The sequence below is a fragment of the Balaenoptera ricei genome, chromosome 3 (genome assembly GCF_028023285.1).
Source record: "Balaenoptera ricei isolate mBalRic1 chromosome 3, mBalRic1.hap2, whole genome shotgun sequence".
Classification (NCBI taxonomy): domain Eukaryota; kingdom Metazoa; phylum Chordata; class Mammalia; order Artiodactyla; family Balaenopteridae; genus Balaenoptera; species Balaenoptera ricei.
Genome location: NC_082641.1, coordinates 141,078,838 through 141,086,282, shown reverse-complemented (window position 1 = coordinate 141,086,282; position 7,445 = coordinate 141,078,838).

The following is a 7,445-nucleotide window of genomic DNA, read 5'->3' as shown; positions in this document are numbered from 1 at the left end:
GGGCTCTAACACAGAGTGCCTGGAAGGCCATGGAGCAAAAGGATTTGACTAGATGCACCTGTTGCGCCTCCTCAAGTCGTGCAGGAGAACACTGCAAGTTAATTACCATAGAAGAAAAAAAAGCGTTAAGGCATAAGAAGGAAAAATGAGCCTGGCTGAACTATAAAGTCATCATCTGTGTAAGTTCATAGAACAGTACTTTAGATTTAAGCAAAGGAAATTTGATGCCATAATTACTAGTTTTTCTTAAAAGGTACCTACGACTGTTAACAGAAGTTCCTCACCAATTCTAATGCCTTCCACGGCTTGTTTCTTCATTTAAGGATTCAGTTTTCTTCTTGGTCAAATCTGAATGAAACAATGCTGACAAATCAAGTTCTTAAATTCCAAATGCATTATATTCTACATGGAGAACCCTCCTAAAAATAAAGTATTAGGAATGCAGAATTTATATTTTTAAACAGCCTGTCTGCTTTGAACTTTTTATATTACTAAGCAAGAGACCTTATATTTTTTCTCTTTTTTCCTTATCCTTTTCCAGTCGCAGAGGCAGATTCAGTGGTTTATGGAATCCATATGCATAGTATTAAAACGTGGTGAAGAATGATATATATTTCTTTCAAGGCAAGTAGACATTATTTAAACAATAGGTGTTTTCGAAACCATGATACTCTGCCCTTTTGCTTTCTTTAAATTGATATGCAAAAAAAAAAACCAAAATGTTGGAACTTCCCTAAATTATCAGAGCTTTTTCTTTTATAAGCTTAAAATACCACCTGTCTAGAATGCATATTTTTCTAAGTTTATAGTAGAGTCCCAACCTGCTTCCCACTGCTACCCACAGTATACTCTACCTTCTTCCTATGTAGTTGCAGAAAAGATGACTGACCTCCCGCATCTTTGCTTCGTATATGTTTGTGAAGAGAAATAAGCTAACATATATTAGTTTAGGGACAATGCTCAACACAGAGTAAGTCCTTGATAAATGCGGATTCCTTTTCCATAGTTCAGGAAATTTCTGTTTCAGAATCAGGTTCCCTTACATCTTATATGCTAATGAAAGGTAATGGAGTTAGTAGGTCCTTCTACCCTGTTTCTTAGCCCAGATGCTAAGAACATCAGACACCTATCCCCAAATCCCTGATCTCTATGAAGCTTCTAACCAGGATAAATGTTTATTTCTCTAATTACCTTGATGACTGATATTACCAATCTGTTCTTGACCTTGGTAATAAAATTTCTTTACCTTCACCCTGTTGATCTAGATTCATCATAAGGTCTGATCTCTACTTGGCAACCTACATCTTTCTTGATTCACCTTAATATTTGAGAATTTCTATATCTTAACTGTTTGGGTTCTTCTGTAGGGTTAAGACAGAAGCAGACTGACCTGAGTTGGAATCTTGATTATATTATTTACTGGTCAAGTGACCTTGGGCAAGTCCCTCAACTTGTTACAACCTTAGCTTCCTCGTCTGAAAATGGTAGATGACAAACCCACCGCCAGAGACTAATATGAAGATTAAATGAAGTAAAGCATATTAAGCGCTTATCACAGTGGCTAGCACAATTATGTTCTCAGGCATTTAGTTAACAACAGCAATGTAAAACACAGACACACAGAGAGAGAAAGAGGGACAGAGACAGAGACAGAGAAATTGGTTTAATCGTAATGCAGACCCAAACATTACTACAAATGGTAATGTTAGGAGATCTGGCCTGGGCAGAGTAAGGAATGTTACCATCCACTTTACCTACATGAAGAAAGGAGTTAAATTACAGCTATAATGACCAAAACCAGGTATTTGAACCAAGTTCATATGATAAATTAAAGAAACAGGAATTCATATTAGCCACCCCCTACCCCTCCATGATCGAAATCCTACCTGTCATTTAAGGAAGATAAATTGAGAAACGTCTCTCTATCTTCTCCTCTTTTGCATGTTTCCTTCTTCCTCAGCTTACATCAGTATATGAACTTGTTCCATCCAAATAAGAATCCACCTCAGTGGAAAAGGATATACAAATATATTTTGAGGGAATTTATGTCAGTGGGCTCTAAAACAACAACAACAACAAAAAGCCCAAGACAGACTCTGCTGATGCTCTGTAACACTGTGGATTGTTCAAAAGTAAAATTGTCTGCCCTCGGCATTGTCATTCATCACGTTGCCTCAGCGGAATTGCAATCTCAGAGGAAGTGGGAAGGGGATGAGAAGCGAGAAGTGACATAAAATGATTAGTTCTGCTCCACAGATGCAGGATGCTGGCATGTGAGGACCAAGTCAAGCATCTTAGTTGTGAATTTGTTTGTGAACGTGACTGTGATTTGCACCATGAGGAAAAGATGAAAAGAACATGAAACCACATTTTAGGACTGCATGTGATGGTGAAAAAATAAGCAGGCTATATTTTATTCTTTGTGTTATTTCCTAACAACTTGGCTGAACCTGCAGACACCCTCCCTCGCCTCCATTCATGCTTCCACATGCGTTCCTGTTAATATTAACCCCTCTACTAAAGACAAAATAAACACAACATAGTTACTATGAGTCAGAAGGATTCAACATTCATTTTCATTGTGGCTTTCTTAAATCAGGGCAGTTCAGCATGGTGGTTAAAAGTGCTAACTCTGGAAGCAGAATGACTGAATGTGAATCTCAGCTTTGCCTTTACTTGCCCTGTAAACTTGGGCAAGAAGTTACTTGACTGTACTTTGTCTCAATTTCCTCATCAGAGTTAAAAAAAATGTTGAGGATGAAAATAGACCTACTTCATAGGCTACTCAGTTCTGTAGTTGTAGCCTGAAAGTAAGCATAGACAATATCTAAACTAATGGGCATGGCTGTGTTCCAATAAAACTTTATTTATGAAACAGAAGGCAGGGCTGGATTTGGCCAGAGAGCCATAGTTTGCCAACCCCTGACTTAGGTCTTAGAATTTTAGGTCTGGGAGGAACTTTTTAGAGATCACCTAGTTTGACACCCTCATTTTACATATGAGACAGCTAAGAGACAGGATGACACTGTAACTTGTCCACTTTCTCCCCGCTCCCCCAATCACACAGCTAGTGTTTTTTAAAAAAATAAAACTAGTTCTTGTTCTTACACAACTCATGCTATGCTCATCTTTAGAGTTCCAATAATGATGTCTGATTTTCTAGAAGTAAAGATTTCCCCCTGTTATGCATCTCAAAGTTCCACTGGTCTTAGGTTCATTCTCCAGAAGCAGACCAAGAGAGGATTCATGGGCAAATGATAAGCAGGTAGGGGAAATAAGACAAGGGAGGGAGAGTAAGCCCAAACAAGGGTGAGATTTCAAGCAAAAGCTATTCAGAGGATAAACTTGAGCCTCATTCCACAAGGGAACTCTGGAGTGTGAGTTGTTTAAGAATTGTTTTATTTCCCACCTGATAATCATTGATTAATCGGCACCCTGGGAGGCTGCAAACTTTCTGGGTATTTCCCAGTGGCCCATGACTGCCACAGTAGCCCAAAAGTAGCATACTGAAGAGGCTGCATGCGGGTACTGGCCACAGAAATCACTCCCCAAAGTATGTTATATGTGTGTGTTGAGGTGGGGTTGGAATACAAAAATGATCTGAGGGAATTTGGGCTGAGCATTTGCATTGTCTCCTGCATGATCTTAATAACAGAGGAAAATAAATAAATGAACTTGTTTGAAGTTATAGACCAGAGAGTCCTGCTGCAAACTAGGTATTTATTTAAACTTTCTTGTTTTATCTGTAAAAATTTATATGAATTTGGTATTTTACCTTAACATCTCAATGATTACTGGAAGGTCTTTCCAAATCTATGAATTTGATTTGCTGTCTTCAAAAGCTGTTATAGCTGATACTTGATTTTTTTTAATTTTTAAACTTTCTTTATCTTTTTAAACACTTTATCATCCTTCTCCTTCTCTCTCTCCTGGTAGAATGACATTTTTAGTCAAAATAACATCTTAATGGTTTTCTTTTCTAGTGTCCCATTGATACTTCCCTCTCCATATGGAAGGATGGAAAGGGCCAACCTGCTCCTTGTATACCACATAATCCTAGCTCCCAAGAGGGGAGAAAGAACAGGCAAGCATTCATTTTACAATTCAGGTTTCTTACCATAAATTCTTTTTTTAAATTAATTAATTAATTGATTGATTGATTAATTAATTAATTTATTTATGGCTGTGTTGGGTCTTCGTTTCCTTGCGAGGGCTTTCTCTAGTTGCGGCAAACGGGGGCCACTCTTCATCGCGGTGCGCGGGCCTCTCGCTCTCGCGGCCTCTCTTGTTGCGGAGCACAGGCTCCAGACGCGCAGGCTCAGTAGTTGTGGCTCACGGGCCTAGTCGCTCCGCGGCATGTGGGATCTTCCCAGACCAGGGCTCGAACCCCTGTCCCCTGCATTGGCAGGCAGATTCTCAACCACTGCGCCACCAGGGAAGCCCCATAAATTCTTAAGTCCTTTTCTAGTCTAATTTTAAAAGAATCTAGGATATAAGATTTCTTCCCCAAGTCAGTCCAACTTCACACTAAGATTAAAATGATCTATCTATGATGCCATGCCATTCCTGCCAAATATTCTCGTGCCCCTTTGAATATACAAGACCCTCTCAAATCACTAGTGCCATTTACATGATATGTGAAGTGTTCTGTTTTTTGGCTTGTTTGTTTTCTTTCCTGGTAAAGATCTCACTATATTTTCCTAGTAGTATTTTTCTTTCCCTTCTCTATTACTCCTTAACCCATGACTCACCTTTATTGTTTATGTTTATCTACAGTTGCTTTAATACTACTGCAACATTGAGTTGCCTGCAAAGCCTAAAATATTTACTATCAGAAAAAGTTTGATCTCTGATCAAAATGATGTGGCAACTATAATATCGCTGATAAATGATTAAAGGGTGACTGGATTGCAGGGAACCCTACCTCTGTCTACATAATTTGAAATCCTCATCCTGATATCAAGGTTCTCCACATCGTGGCTGACTTTGCCAGCCGTTTATCTCTCTACTTTAGCCAGACACTGATTTGCTGATGAAGAAACTTACCTCAAACTTCCCCATTGCCTGCTAATAACTACAATAATATTTTACCCATCGTTTATGATTCATTTCAGAGAGCATCTTGTCAGCAAAGGCTTTCCCTTTAATTCTAATCATGTGATCTCTTTTTCCTGCAGTCTCCTTGGACTATGCTCTTCTAAGTTTATGCTTTTCTTGTAACATTAATATTCTACTGCTTAATCATTTTTGCTAGCTTCCTCACCCTCACCTGCTACACAATTTAGCTCCTAGAGGGGAGGAACGTTGTCTAATTCATCTTTTTGTTCCCTGTGAAACTGAGCACATTTCCACATGAATAGTTGCTGAGTATATTCACTGAATTGCTAACTTAGATTCTGACATCCTGTGTCATAAAGACGACCCTGTTGTCTAAAGATGTTCAGGTTCACCTCTCATCTCCTGTATTCAGATCACTCACACTAGTAACTTCTGATGATCAGAGATTCCTAAGAGTTAGAAGGCCCTCACATCAGTCTAAACTATGACAATTTCTCTTACAGAACTTTGACAGATTGTTCCTGCCCAAACTGTGTAGTCAAAGATTGCCAAATGTTTGCATACCGCCTACATTATTTTTGTCAAATCCACATACCACCTGCTCTGCTATTTTATCAATATTTCCTTTTATTTACTCACCTTTAACTTAAATAAATGTGCTTAAAAGAAAGGTGATATCACTGTCTTTTGCGGAATCTAGTATTGTTGACCAAAAATGAAATATAGTCATAATGATAAAAACCAATGATCTGCATCTGAAGACTTACTCCTCTCAGTTAAAATGGGTAAGTAATGAGTCGTAGAAGAATGCTGATGGCATCTTGGCATCAAACTGACTTTCTTGTCTATGTAATATCCAAAATCATCTCTTGAACCATCAAGGATCTGCATGCCAACTTCTAGATAAAGTGTATGGCTGGAGCATACCAAATTTCCGAAGCACTCACTGCTTCTTGTTGATATATCCTTGGCCCCAACAGCTAAATCATTTAATTCTAAACTTCTGTTAAGATAAGTTATATCTTAAAAAAGTAAACATTGGGAGCTATTGATTGTTGGACTTTCTGGCCTGAAAGGGACTTTCTTTAGTTTATAGACATGGCTATGCTCTAGGCCACCACATACCGTAACCCTCAGTAGGAACACTTTCACTCACAGCTCGTAATCGTTTATTTGAACCTAAAACTAAATTATTCTTCTCAGGAACTAGGAACAAAACATGTTTTCATGTAGTTTCTATTACAGGAGAATTACGCTAAAACAAATGGAAGGAAACAGCGGTTATTATCACCTACTCTTTAGGTTTCCAGTTAAAGAAAACCTTCACTCTGATAGACATTGACTAGTTTTTCTCCATTCCTCCTTTTCTGGAGAGAAGCTTTTCTTAATCATAATCATAAAAAATCACTTTCAGAATATTGTGAAATGAGGATAATATTAGAACTTACCTCATAGTATTTTGTGATAATTAAGTGTAGTATTTAAATTTAAAAATTAAGTGAAGTGTAATATTTAACTATGACACATAAGTCATTGCTGATAATAAATGACCTTTCCTGATACTTATATTTATACTGTTAAATATAAGTATCAGGAAAGGTCATTTATTATCAGCAATGACTTATGTGTCATAGTTAAATATTAAACAAAGGTGAATTTTAATTATTAAGGAAAATCATATGTTAAAACTAAGTAGGAAGAAAATATCCTATGATTATAAATATGAGAAATATTTTATTTAAATGCTTAATTAGCAAAAAAGGTTGCTGTAGAATTCATTCTTTCAAAAATTTACTTATTTAGCTAATACAGATAGGTCTTACTGTGAATAAGTGGAACTAATGCAATTATTTGACATTAACATTACAGTATTTTTACTAATAGGTCTCAGTTACCCAAATTTTCAGTTACTGAGTATCTTTATCCTTAGTCATTCTTGTTCATAATTTTATTAAATTTTTCCATTGATTCTTACAAGTATTTATTTACATTATGACTGTTTTAAAACAATTTTCAGGATGATTGTTTCATGCATGACTACGTGAGTTGCTGAAATCTGAGTAGCAATCATCCACCCATCCACTCTTGACACGAATCTGAGAGACCAGATGTCCTAGACTGATGCCTCCATTCATTGAGCCTTGCCAGCCAGTTGCAAGGACATTCATGTAAGACAGATACCGTGAGTGTGGATCCCTCTTCCATCACATCCAAGTTGCCAGGAAACAATCTATTTATCAACAAGATATGCTTAGTAATAACACCTATCCTACCTTTAGTAGACATCGTGGCTTTTATCTGTTCATCATCCATGCTTCCTCTTCCTGGAGAGAGCACATTAGTGACCTTTCTTTGGGTAATCATTCCTCAACCTTTCCCAGTCCACA